The sequence below is a fragment of the Ailuropoda melanoleuca genome, chromosome 13 (assembly GCF_002007445.2).
Source record: "Ailuropoda melanoleuca isolate Jingjing chromosome 13, ASM200744v2, whole genome shotgun sequence".
Lineage (NCBI taxonomy): Eukaryota > Metazoa > Chordata > Mammalia > Carnivora > Ursidae > Ailuropoda > Ailuropoda melanoleuca.
This window is the reverse complement of record NC_048230.1, coordinates 34,835,266-34,849,719: the sequence shown is the minus strand read 5'-3', so window position 1 is coordinate 34,849,719 and position 14,454 is coordinate 34,835,266. Positions and strand designations below refer to the sequence as shown.

Below are 14,454 nucleotides of genomic sequence, written 5' to 3'. Positions count from 1 at the left end.
TTGCTTTTTCCAGCTTCTAGAGGCTACCTGCATTCTTTCATCCAGCCTCAAAGCCAATGGTGGTGGGTTGAATCCTCACTTTGCATCACTCTGTCCTGTTCTCTGCTTCCCTCTTCTATTTTTAAAGACCCTTGTGATTACAGTGGGTCCACCTGCATAATCCAGGATAATCTCCCTATTTTAAGTTCAGCTGATTAGCAAACCTAATCTTTTTCCATGTAAAGTAATATATTCCCAGGTTCCAGGGATCAGGATGTGGACATCTTTGGGCAGGTTGTAGGCCGTATTCTGCCTATTGCAAAGGGATAGGGAATTCGAAGGGGAATACTAGGAAAGGGATCCCCAAGGCCGAAAGGAAGGGGCAGGTGCTTCCCGGCACAATGTTTTCAACTGGAAATATTAGAGGGATTGCTGCAGGCTATCTGACATATATTATTAACTCACATTGATTTTGGCAGACAAGAAAACCTCTTGATGATTTTCACATGGCTAAACCAGAATCCTATTTTGTACTTCCTTTGTGCTTTCATTTTTCAATGTAAACCAATGTAGGGACTTTTATATATTCTTGTTAAATTTTATCTTTATATTTTAGCTCAGAGTTCAAGTTGTTAATATAATTTTGTTTCCTAGTCCTGTCTTCAGAACAGAACTTCGGCTACAACTATCCAACTTAATTTGAGTGTACTTAATTATAATTATATCAAGCCATTATGTGGGAGTCTCATCCACAAATATCAGGAAAGACTGGATTAAATGCTTTGCTGAAATTAATTTCTTTTTTTTTTAAGATTTTATTTATTTATTTGACAGAGATAGAGACAGCCAGCGAGAGGGAACACAAGCAGGGAGAGTGGGAGAGGAAGAAGCAGGCTCACAGCGGAGAAGCCTGATGTGGCGCTTGATCCCATAACGCCGGGATCACGCCCTGAGCCGAAGGCAGACGCTTAACCGCTGTGCCACCCAGGCGCCCCTGAAATTAATTTCTATCATGATTATACAATTCCCATTTTAATTCAAAATCACATAAAAAAAGAAGTACAGTATGACTTATCTTTAGTTAGTCTGGTTCTTAGTGACCACCAGCCTGTCTTCTAAATGTTCACAAAATATATTTAACTGTGAACTCAGGAATTTTACTTTTCTGTTTTAAAGCTTTTAGTGTCTACCTCTAAACCAGTTTTCGAACACAGGTGATCTGTCGTCTTTCTTTCATTTTTTACAGTTTCTCTGAATTTACCAATCATGGATCTCAGGTTACCCGCGAATAGCTGTGGGATGTAATTTGTGCCTGGAAACGTGAACTTGTTTGAAACAGATAGGTGCTTGATTACTGTCCCCTCACCTCTCTCGAATTTCACTTCTTTCTGTACTTCGTTTCACCTTTACCACCTTGAAGTCCATTTTCTTTACTGAAGGAAAAACACACAGATCGAGTCAACTCTCCTTTTTAGCCTTTACATTATTCTCTTAGGTAAATTGATAATTTTACGTTTATAAAAGCCTAGGCAGGCATAATTATTTCTCTGTGCCCTCTATCATACTCCGTGCTTGTTAAACCCACCTTCCCCCTTTTCCTCTTGAAGGTACCAGGTAACTCCAGCCCTCATGTTTTCTCTACCGCACTTTATAGTTTATACCACAGCGTTTAACGGTGGAACAAGTATCACCTTCCATTTGATGCTCTTTAATTATGTATTTTGTTGTCTCTTAGAATAGTTGTTGACTTCTTTGCCTTTTTTTGTTCACCTGCAAAGTCAGGGTTCTTGCAAAGCAAGAATACCAGGTCCTCGATGTATGCTGTGGGTTAGCTGAGTTTTTTAAATATCAAATTCGGCTAGGTATTCTTCACATATTAATCTCCTTGACTAATTTTCCTGTAATAAAAGCCAAACAAACTAAAACTACCTTTAGAAGTCGTTCTCATCTCCAACCTTCCACCGATAATTAATTAATCATTTCTCTAAGCTATTTAATAACAATCTCAGCCCCATTTGAGATGGCAGTTTGGAATTCTATCATTAAAGACACAAGATTCTCTTTCTACTTTGTCAGTCAAGGCTGTGTTTCTTTATTTGTCTGGCCTTATTCTAGAAAAAGATTCTAATTTGAAACTCCTTTAAATTATACCTAATTTAAACCCTGAATTTAGAAACCACATCCCTTCTCTTGGCACTTTTTTTAGCTTGGAGAAATGGTAAATGTTTAAAAACAAGAAATTATAAAGATGCTTAATAGTGATAATTTAAAAATGGCATATGTAATTTTCAAAGCATTGATAATCATGCAAAATAAGGTACTGATGTAACACTGGGAAAAGGGTAGCAAGTTTCATTCTCTTTTCTAAATTAAATACTGTCAAAATTCTGGTTCACCATTTATTTTGTTCAGCTAGGCAACTTGTTAAATCTCAGTCTATGACTTCTATGATCTATGTATTCCCATGTGATTTATTTGTTTAAAAATCTATTAATGAGATATGGGGATTTGGGTTGCCGTCATGACAACCACGCAGGATGGCTTGTTTGCTATTTCCTAGATACAGAAGCTCAGAAAGGAACATCTTCCCTGCAGATGCTTATTTAGTACTGGGACCTGGTAACTGTGGAAATTTAGATTGAGATTATGTGGCTAAATTGTTTACAAGGTACACAAAAACCAATAAATAGCCGTCTCAAAGAGACAGTAAAATATGTTATGGTCAATATATTTTTTTACGGCAGTTTTTTTAATGTAAAGGTCTTAGTGTTCTCTCCCTGTAATTCCCCAAACCATATTATCATCCTAATTTTGTGATCCACCCTATAAGAACAATGTAATATCTTCCCTTTCTTTTATTAGGTAGATTTTGTTGAGTGAGTGGTGCTATTTTGTGGGGATAATAATGACAATAATATTTGCAACCTCTTGTACCAGTGGTTTTTCAACCCCAGCATTATCAACAACACGTACGGCACACTATGATGCGTAAGACCTAGAAATCCAAATTCATATAAGAAGAAACTCAATCCCAGACTACTTACAATTTAATTAAAGAGACAGTACGCAAGTAAAATGATGGTGAACAAGATGGGAGCATGAGTGCAGTTGAGGAAAGGAAGATCATTTTGCCTGGACTGAGAAGGATTTCGGGGAATTAGGTTTTGGTCTTGAAACAAGAGTAAAAGCACCAGCAGACAGTATGAATGACAGAGAGCCTTATAAGAATAGGAAGCTCAAGAAACAAATGCTTCGCACGGTGATAGAAAAGATGCTCTAACTTCTGATGTTAGAGCAGGTTGCGGTTACTAGTGAGAAGTACAATTGCAGAGTTGAGGTGAATATGTTCCAGTAACACATTTTTACCAAGTTCATTTATCTTTGACCTCCATCGACACACTTGCGCACAAATCCTAGACCATCAGGAATTCATTCTTCTGAATTTGTAACTAACATGTCTTAGACATTTCAAAAGACAAAAAATATAGGGTTGAATAGTTTTTATTACCTGCCTTCTTCAGTTTTCCTGCATAGTTTCTAGGACATTTCTATTTCCCCTCCTGCACTCCCACTGCCAGATTTTTAATCATCATGGACTCTGCTAAACCTCTTTGAATTTCTCATTTAATCCATTGGGTAGGAGAAATAAAACCCGGTTCCTTGATTCCCCCCCCCCCCTTTTTGGTAGAATTTAGCAGTGACGGTTGGAGAGATTTGGTTTAAATTTGAGAAGCAGAAAAACAAAGATATGTAAAAATACATGGTATACACAGGATTAACAGAATTTTTAAAAAGTCTTTAAATAGTTAAATTCCCCCAAAGTAAATAACTGTGCAAGAAATGTGACTGTATGGAAATCTGGAGAAGAAAATCTGTAACGCGAGCGTTGAGCTTTTCTTTCCTTTACAATAACTTCTGTCTACCATTTAGGTCACTTTGGGCAATAAAACTCAAAACATCGGTTTATATTTTTAGCAAAAAATAAGTGCGGTTTAGAATCTCCCACAGATGGCTGTGTGTCAGGCCGTTTGGAAAATTCAGGATCCGCCACATTCCCAGACTCTCCTGAGGACACTTAAGAAAGTAAAAGCATCCTCGGTGTCCAGATGTCTCAGGTTGGTGTCTGATGGGGGAACGAGGCAGCAGTTGGGAGAGAATGAGAACACTGCAACCCAGACACTGCAGCGGCGAGGACAAGGGGCAGTGGAGTGAAACGAAATGCAGTCCTGGGAGAGGGCCACTCAAAAGCTGGAAAAGACAAGAAAGGGTTCCTAAAACTTGATGCCACGGGGGAGGCTAATGGGAGGGCTGCAGGTCAAGGTCAAACGGCATGAAGCGACAGCATTTGGACTCAAAAGCTAGCCCCTGACTTCAGGCCTGTTGTTTTGCCTGTGCCTCCAGGGAGAGCATGTCGAGGTCTCCGCAGACCATACGGATCCCGAGCTCCAGGGCCTGGGCCAGAGACTGTCAGGCTCTGTGGCTGGGCGCGCGCGGGCGCGCGCATGCCCGGGGCTCAGAGCGCCCCCATCGCCCCGCCCCCTCGGAGCCCCGCCCCCAGGTGCGCAGGCCTCACGGGTGCTTCAGCCCCACAGCCCGCGCGGGGACGCGAGGGGCCGAGCGCCGGGAGCGCGCGTGTCCGCAGATCCCTGTCCTTCGGGAGCCCCGCCCCCAGGTGCGTTCGGCAGGAGGCGGAGCGAAGCTTCCGGCGCGGCGCGCTCCCCTCGCAGGCGCGCTGCCGGCCCTGCGGCTCTGGGGCGCTGCGGGCCGAGCAGCAGGGGCGCGCGCGCGGGGCCGCGCTCTCTCTCACACACGCTCCCGTTTCCGTCACCCGCGCGGAGCGTCTCCCCAGGCGGAGCGTGTCCCGGCCTGACCGCGCTGCGGCTCGGCCCTGAGGGGAGGGGGGCTTGGAGGGCAGCGGCGCCGGCGGCTCGCCCGCGGGGACGCCGCCCCTTCGGGAGTGAGCCGCGGAGGAGAGGCGGGCGAGGAAGAAGGGTGGCGGGGTGCAGCGGGCCTCGGTGGCTGCCCAGGCGGCGAGCAGAGGGGGGCGGGAAGAGCCCCTTGGTGGGAGGAAGCGCGGTTTGCTGGGGGCCGCGATGGGGTCGCGGTGGCCGCTGCCTGGGTGTCGCGCGGGGGTGCGGGGGGCCTCGCGGGACGGCTGCGGGTCCCTCGCAGGGCGGCGGGAGAGGGAAAATGTTGTGCGAGTACGTTTCCCTCCAAACGCCTCAAGCGCTGAGCGCTGGTCATTCCCTGGGGCTCTCGCGGCGCTTCTGACCCCGGTGTTAGGAGAGTTTGCGTGAGAGGAGAGTGCGCAGGTCTCATGACATGATTTGGGGGGAAATGCCCTGATTCCTCAAAAACGCAAGGCAGAGCTTGGGCATGAAAAGATTTCCGCGTCCCAGAAAGCTGGTTAGGCGGGAGGTATCCATGTATGGGTTGGAGGTGCTAGTAGGTCGGAGGGGGGTTTCTCCTGTGCGCCTGAGGCTAACATGCACCTTTTCGAAGAAGTAAGTCGGAAAAAATGAAGATGTGCTTTCTGTCGAGGACATTCTGAAGGAACAGAAGGGGAGAAGAGATGTGTCGGACCCCCAATTGTGAGCCAGGCGCCGTGTTAATCTCATTTCGTCCTGACAGCAACCTCTTTGAGGTTGGGCACAGGTTGAAAATGGGTCACAAAGAGGTTAAGTGACTTGTGAAGGTCTCAACTAGCAAAAAGGTGGAACGGAGATTCGAACCTAGGGATGCCTGACTCTAAATTCTGGTGCTTTCTTTACCCACCGTATTTTGTGTCTGCCCAAGAGAGCCGTATAATGGGTGTCTTCAGGGAAGACTCCATACAAGAGAACACTATTAGGGCAGTTAAGGCCCTTGGGATGTTTGGGTTGAAATGAAACTAACAAGGCAATAATCCTTGACTGTGTGCTGTTCCAGTTCGTTTGCCTTTAAACAGGGTTTGGAATAAGCAGTCTTACAGTTGGGGTCAAAGCAAATCTATTAATATTATACACGTTTATTTCAATGTCTTTCCTATTCCAGATACTGTGTGGGAAGAGTACCAAGATGAATACAGTTTTTATAATCTCTGCCCTTGGGTTCATTGAGAGGATGATCATGTAAAATAAGTTTGTAATATTCTACTAAATTGTAATCTTTACTAGTCTTTACTAGCATGTGAATTAATTGGATTAAAATAGTTGTGAGCTCAAGCTTTTAGGAGCCTATTATATGTAAGAAAAGGGATGGGATAGCTGGTTATGTGGACACCATTGCATTGTTTTCCCATTCAACAACAAAAAAATATGGTCATAAAATTCAGGTTAAATCATGGTGACAGTATTTTGCTTTATTATTACATTACCTTCAGTAAATTTTAAAACATGAGAAGAAGAGAGTATTTATGATTTCCCCCGTTAAGTTAAATTTTATGGTGCTTTTATTAGTTGAGAAACCAGTGATGTAATTTGGCAGGAATTTCTTTCAGGTCATCTGCCAAATATATTCTTAACCTCTTCTTCCAAAAAATAAACCTTAAACACCAGATTCTGTTTAAGCTTTTATGGTTCAGATTTTTAACTAAAACAGAGTTATCAGGTTAGCCAGAAATGGAATATTGTTGAAATATTTAGCATTATTGTAGGCATAGTTATACGTGGAAGGATAGGAAGGATAGTGGGACATTTGGAAATTTCTTCTGATTGCTTCAGTTTTTTAATGAAGTAAGAATTAAGGTTTTAATCTGAATGTGATGCTGCTGGTAGAAGTGAGTGGAGGTTTGGGGATTGGGAGAATGGAAGGACTAGTGAAATACATGATTACCAGGCAATTAAACAATTATTCTTAGGTATGAAAAACAAAGTAGAGGAAATACAGGGTACTCTATGTGGGTGCACAAAGTAAAGGTGTCTAATCTAATTTTGCGTACTGCGTGTTTCACAATCCGTCTCCAGTGCCTGTCTTTTCAGTGTCATCTAGAGCAATACACCTGCCCCCTTAGCCCCAGTTCACTTTGTCCATGCCTCAGCCATGTCACAGGAATCCCTGTTCCTTATACAAGTAAAGCCCTTTTGGGACTCTAGCTTTCCCCTTCTTTTTTCTTTGCCTGAAATTTCCTTTCCATTCTTTCCCCAATTGGACTTAATACATTATATTAAATTTTATCTATCTGAGAAGGCATTGACATTGTCTATTTTTTCCCATTGTTTGATGCATAAATTTTAGTAAGTGTTCAATGAACTGGCCACTTTTCTTCTTTCTCCCTCCCTTAATCTATAACAGGGGTCAGCAAACTTTCTGTAAAGAGCCAGATAGTAAATATTTTAGGTTTTGTGGACCATATGGTCTCTGTATCAATTAACTCTGCCGTTGTAGCACAAAAGCAATCATAGACAATATAGAAATGAGTGAGCATGGCTGTGTTCGAATAACACTTTATTTATAGTCATGAAATTTGAATTTCATGTAATTTTACATGTCACAAATATTATTCTTTGATTCCCCCCCTTCCCTGGCCATTTAATAGTGTGAAAAATACTCTTAACTGTGGGCTGTACAAAACAGGCGCTGCCCTGGATTTAGCTCCTACCTCCTTCATGGTAGTTGGCAGACCTTTGATCTGTAAGGACTCTTAGCAAGCCCTGATAAAGGAATTTGCAGTAAGAGGATATTGGTGGTGGAGAAGCAAAGATAAAGCAGTCTTTTTTGGTCAAGAATCTCATCGTCAAGTTCAAGATTAAGGCATGTAAACAAAAATAATGAGGACACAGTATGATAACTGCAATTAGTTTACTTATTGGATACGGAAGTGGAAGAAAGTAGTGATAATCATCTTTGCTTGGTGGACTAGGAGTAACCTCTGACAGTTACCTGTTGGAGATGGGGAACATTTTCAGCAAAAAGCCTTTCCAGAAATCTTTGAAGCTTGCTAAAAAGGTGATTGACCACATCTCTTACCAGGATGACTCAATTTCTTTATTTTATAGGATATAATCTTCATTCATTTCTTTCAGAAATAAAACTAATACATTCCAAATAATTTCTAACAATTATTTCTAACAGTCTGAACATTTTTTATTGCTTTGAGAAAGGTAAAATATATTTCACATCAGGTGTAATGTAGTAATCAATATTTCTTTAATAGATGAATAAATATTTGATATTGAATACTGGGTTATATAATTTCTAGTCCTAAGTCAATTATCAGTACATTAGAAAAGGAAGATAGGCTTTAGTGGGCTTTGAATTTTCTTGCAGTTTATAGATTTAGTATGAATTGTTTTTATCTAGGAAAGTTAAATATTTGATTAAACCTTTAATGATATTAGGTGTTTAAAACTTATCTAATTATTATTTAAAAGCTCTACAGCAAACATAATGCATTCCTCAGGTATGCTGTTGAGCAATGGAAAGTAACTTAAAATGTTTAAGAATAATTGTGTACTCTTATTTCTGTGTATCCGTCATTGTTTTTAGCATTGTTTTTAAGAATTGGCTTTGTTAGGCAATTAAGGTACTGGTCTGGTACGTCTTTGTGCTGGAACTATATCAGGTATTATAAGTTTTCCAAAAAGTATGATTTGTTAAAACTATGTCATTAGAAGTTTTATTGTATTTCAGTTGTTAGCCTGTGCTTTCAAGGATCCTCTTCTGGTATATGCTGCAAAAGAGAAAGTCCTATGTGTTGTCTATTCAGAAAGCTCTTTCTGATGTTGTGTAGTCCTCTGCACCATTCACAGCTGTGCCGTGGCTTTCATGAACTCCATCACTAGTGAGTAAACTCCTGGATCCTGTTCCCACTTACAGACAATGTCACATGTGGGGCTGGCTAAGCATCCTTTCTTGCCTTTTCCTGTTATCCTTTTGAATGCCTTTATAAGGCTATAAGGTTTCAGATAATTAAAGAGAATTATAGTGCATAAAGAAGACATTTAGACCCCTGTGCTAAATAATTTAGGCTTTTCTTTTGGTTTAGGAGAAGGCACCTGAGAAGTTAAACTCTTCACAGATGTCCCCTCGCTGGCCACAACTCATTTCTAACTTTGAAGCCTTGTTTTCATTTACACATGTCTGTCAGAAGCACCACTTGCATTTCACTTCTGCTGGATGGATCTCCACCTCTTTCAGGAAACCTCATTCACCCACCCATAGAAGTTGGTCTCATCCCAGAGAGCATCTCTTTATCTTTCAGTTCAGTATAGAAAGCACAGCCTTCCCACGTCTTTCCTCCACTCTGATTTCCCATTAGAAATCCTGCAGAAGAGTTGGGGATGAGGGTGAGAAGAAAGGACTTTTGTGATTTACCCTACCAGTGGGAGTCACAGGCACCCTTTTTTATTCTTTTTCTTTTTTTTTTTTAAATTATTTATTTGACAGAGACAGTCAGCGAGAGAGGGAACAGAAGAAGGGGGAGTGGGAGATGAAGAAGCAGCCTCCCAGCGGAGAAGCCTGATGTGGGGCTCATCCCAGAACGCCGGCATCACGCCCTGAGCCAAAGGCAGACACTCAACGACTGCGCCACCCAGGCGCCCCTATTCTTTTTCTTTCTGTCTTCTTAAAAAAAGGGCAAACATGCTCAGAGCCAATATGATCTGGACACTGGAATAGGAAGCAAAATATTTTCCCAAACACCCAAATTTGCAAGGAATCTTTTACAGTAGAGTAATACTTCACATTATTATGCAGAGCAGACGTTGCCTGGTTTATCGCAATGGCCCCTTTCAGTTGGGCCTGCATAGACACTGTGGGTGGTGGGGGTGAGGAAGACAAATAGTCCATTCTTGTGTCTGTTTACAAAAACCTGCTATAGCTTTAAAATTACTGTTTAGATAACATTAAACTAAAAAGTTTGTGAAAAATCAATGTTAAGAATGTTTCTTTAAGAACCAAACCAGGTGTTTCATATCACGAAGGAAACAAGCAGACAATTGGATTTTCTTCTTTAAGATGTTTTAATAAGTTGAATAGATAGAAGTTCAAGGTTATTGAAATTTAACGTTTTCCCATGATTAGACTAGAGCTTGTGAATTTAAGAAACATTAGTATGTTTAGGCCAGTGTTATGAGCACACTGAAGGTGCACACACCAAGTTACGTCTTTCCACAATGTTTTATTCAGTCATGAAGCAAGGTTAACATTATTATAAAGGGGTTACAGGATTCCAAACTCAGTGACATTTCACCATGTGATTAACTTGGCTTCTTAGCACACAAAGCAGGACATTAGACAAGTCACACCACAAACAAGATAACACAGAGGGTAGGAAGTTAACGAACCAAACGTGAAGTCGGTTTGTAGGCTCACAGCTGAGATAAGGCATCTGTTTTGTCCAGGTCAGCTATTGGCACTTACTGCTTACTGTGTTTGAGCAGTGAAGAATCTCAGTTCCTCTCGGAGATCAGTTGGACAGAGCCTGCAGCGGCAGCTGCCTTTTTTAAGTGGTCAGACATAGAGGGGTCAGGTCTGAACAGTCTGACAGTTTGCCGCAAAAATCCTCTGTTTTTAAAGGGGTTTAATCAGTCTTGGGCCCCCGCAGACCTCCTCTGCTCCTGTTTGGTATCAGTTCGGAGTGTCATCAGCTGTTGCTGATCTTGGTGATATCTCCTAGCTGCAGTACCTTTAATTGATTGTGTTCTTGTTTACACAGGCTCCTGTGTAGCATGGGTGACTCCATCTAGCTCTCTACAGTCAGTCATACTGATCCATCATTATAATTTTATAACAGATTTTTTTAAAAGATTTTATTTATTTATTTGACAGAGAGAGAGAGACAGCCAGCGAGAGAGGGAACACAAGCAGGGGGAGTGGGAGAGGAAGAAGCAGGCTCCCAGTGGAGGAGCCTGATGCGGGGTTCAATCCCAGAATGCTGGGATCACGCCCTGAGCCAAAGGCAGATGCTTAACGACTGTGCCACCCAGGTGCTCCTATAACAGATTTCTTAATACTTTTTGGCTCTTTGCACTCTTACCATCCATTCTGGGAGATTTCCTTATTCAGCATTCTTTCTAACTCACTGATTTGCTTCAGGTGCTGTTCACCCCATCTACTGAGAATTTTATTTCTATTAATCTGCTTCATTTCCAGGTTTCAGGTAGCTTTTTTTTTAATTGCCTTGTTTTTGTTTTATGGATATGATATTCTTTGTTATCCTTTTGAGGATATTAGTTGTACTGATTTTCAATGTGTATGAATACTTGCCATACATCAGACGCCATTTTCATGTATTTTTACTTACTTGTATTAATTCTTTTAGTCATTCTAATAAAGAAGTGGATACTATTATTATTTCACTTATAGATGAGAAAACTTAGACATAGAAAAGTTAAATAACTTGTCCAAAGTCTCAAGAATAGTAAGTGGCAGAGGCTGGATTCATGTTTTAATTGGTTTGCATCCAGAGGTCACACTCTTGTACTGTACTGTCAGTTGTTGGGATTGTAGACTTTGGTGTCTCCTCTTGGTATTGTTTTTATGTAAATGCTTACTGATTCCAGTTTCTTTCAGCATGTCTGAAGATGCTGCTTAGATTTACTATGGCCTGGTGTTTTTTTTGATTTTGTGTGTGTTGGGGCAGGGGACAACAGTGCAAGTCTGCTGAAAGTCAGAAGCCACCTAATGGCTTGCACCGCCTCTCAGTTTAAATACAGACACCTACTCTTCCAGGGGGAAGTAGATGAAGAGGTAAGGTTGGGATTTTACCTGATAAATTAACCTCTTCTTTAAAAGGTATTATTTTAATTCAAAATAGAAATCTTTTTAAAGATTCAAAGTCAAATGTAGATGGAGTATCTCCTTTCTATAAATATTTTTTTAAAAAGATTTTATTTATTTATGTGACAGAGAGACAGCCAGCGAGAGAGAGGGAACACAGCAGGGGAGTGGGAGAGGAAGACGCAGGCTCCCAGCGGAGGAGCCCCATGTGGGACTGGATCCCGGAACGCCGGGATCACGCCCTGAGCCGAAGGCAGATGCTTAACAACTGCGCTACCCAGGCGCCCCTCCTTTCTATAAATATTAAAACAGCTGTTAGCCCCGTTTATGTTTGCGTTGATTTTGAATCTTTTTTGGTGGAGGAGAATGACAGATGATAATGGATCAACTCAGCCTCATATTGATTAGATTATCTAGCCAATAAGTAGGGAATACTCCCCAAGAGACCTGGGGACAACGTAATGGAGGACGATTTGACTAAGGAAAAGGATGAGGACAGAAAAATCTCCCTAAAGAATAGAGAGCTCAGGAGCAGAAGGGAAACAGCATGAAAGCATCTTATGCTTTGGAGGAAAGGACATAAAACGGAGAATTGGATAGACACCAAAGTGACTTCCTTGATTAGTTACTGTGTGTTCTCTTCTATAGAAACATTACCCTGTTAATATTATTTTAAAGTAACTTGAAGAACTCTACATCATTCAGTGGTTCTCAACTTTTTATCTGCCCTTAGGCACTCCCAATAGTATCAGTGGAATTCTTCACTTTGTAGGGAGGGGAGGTAGACAGGTTTTTAACATTCCCCTTATCATACTCACTTTGAAAATTACTCTTGTCCTTATGAATACTCCGTTATACTGTTACATTAGTTAAGTGTTTTTGGTTGTGAGGAACAGAATCTGATTCTTGCTAGCTTATGTGAAAATAAAATATATTGGGTGAATAACAGGGCATTTCACATACTCTTAAGAAAGAAAAACCAAGTTTTGGGCACAGGAGGTATCATACTTTAGGGGACAGCATAGTACCAAGAGTGCATGAACTTTCTTTTTTTTTTTTTTTTTTCTAAGTACGCTCTATACCTAACATGGGGCTCAAACTCAACAAGTTGTGTGCTCTTCCCACTGAGCAACTGGGGCCCCTGAATTTTCTTTCTTAAACGTTTCCATTAATGTAACTGTTTACATGACTCCAGTCTCCTGATCTCTTAAAAATTCTGTACTGCCAGGAGAAAATTGAATTGATACAGATCAGAGGTGGCTGTAGAAGTGGTATGGGGTTTGTGTATCTCTTGGCGTGGTGGGAGGGTGGAGGGTGATGTGTTTTTGAGGTAGTGTTGGGGTCCAGAGCTGATGGCCAATTCTTGAGAGGTCTTCGGTTTTATTAAAGAGGTGGAACAGGACCCTGGGGCAGGACCAATGGGCAGAAAGAGCTGCTGTCCCGGGATTGTGAGGGGCAGCTGATCATATACTTTGGGGTTGGGGGAAGTAAAGACAAAGGGAAGTTTCAAAAGGATTTTCATATGCTAAAGAAGACTCTTAGGATAGTGGCGGCCTGGCTATTGTTAATCTGAGGTAGTTTTTCCCTCTACCAAGGTTTTAACATTAAGGCAGTTGGGAGCTTCCTGGAGGAATGTTATGCTCTGCCTGCCTCAAATTATTGTCAATGGGCTGCAGGTTATAAGGACATTTAATTTTATCTATATCTCCTTCTGCCTTTGTTTCCCACATCAGAGGGTAGAAGTAAGTTTTGCTGTAAAAAGCCCTGACTAGTGGTGGGCTGGGTGCAAGTTTTCATAAACTTCAGACAAGCCTGTTAAAGACAAAAGCCCTGAGTTCAAGGAGCAGTTCTCAAGGAAGAAAAATATTTGTGAGTCCATCAGCAACTTTATGAGGAGGCTGTTTTCTAAAAATGAAGACTTACTTAAGCATGCAGCATTCAGTTTGAATGAATAATTCATTGGTGCCCACTAAATCAATGTGTTTTGGCAGATAATGAGAATGTTCTTGCTGTACCGGTTAATGTTTCTGTTTGTGTTGTAGTAAATCATCCTTGAATGAGTAGTTTTTATTTTTTTGCTTGTTTCTTCTTTTTGGCCCAGAAATGATTATCAGTTCTTTACAGAATCTGATAATAACGTTAATGAGATGTTGGAAGAATTTATTTTTAATGTATCCTCCATTCTTGACTGCTTTATTAGTTGTTTTTAATTTACTTATTTAATATTTTTTGCAGTATGTTTAATTGTGTGATTTTTTTTAAAATTTTTTTTTTAAAGATTTTATTTATTTATTTGACAGAGATAGAGACAGCCAGCGAGAGAGGGAACACAAGCAGGGGGAGTGGGAGAGGAAGAAGCAGGCTCATAGCAGAGGAGCCTGATGTGGGGCTCGATCCCACAACGCCGGGATCATGCCCTGAGCCGAAGGCAGATGCTTAACCGCTGTGCCACCCAGGCGCCCCTTAATTGTGTGATTTTTTAAAAAAGATTTTTTATTTTTAAGTAATCTCTACACCTAGTGTGGGGCTTGAACTACCAACCTTGAGATCAAAAGTTGCATGTTTTTCTGACTGAGCCAGCCAGGCACTGCTATAATTTTTTTAGTACATAAGTAACACATATTAATAGGAAAATTGAGAAAATGGAAAAAAAGCACAAAGAAAGTAAGTTGTCTATAATTCCGTTGTTAAAATCTCTCGTCTTTGTGCACTTAAGGAGAATACTTATTTGATCGAAACTTATATTTACTTTTTTTTTTTTTTTTTTTTTTAAAG

The 14,454-nt window shown here is 41.1% G+C and overlaps 1 protein-coding gene across 1 annotated transcript in view; it reads left to right on the top strand.

Annotated features, from left to right (window-relative positions):
• Positions 1 to 4,617: 4,617 nt before the first annotated feature.
• ABCA5 (ATP binding cassette subfamily A member 5) overlaps positions 4,618 to 14,454 on the top strand; it is a 70,132-nt gene continuing 60,295 nt past the window's right edge. Inside the window, exon 1 of the mRNA XM_034641177.1 lies at positions 4,618 to 4,872. The gene's annotated coding sequence lies outside the window, so the exon portion shown is untranslated. The remainder of the gene's footprint in view (positions 4,873 to 14,454) is intronic.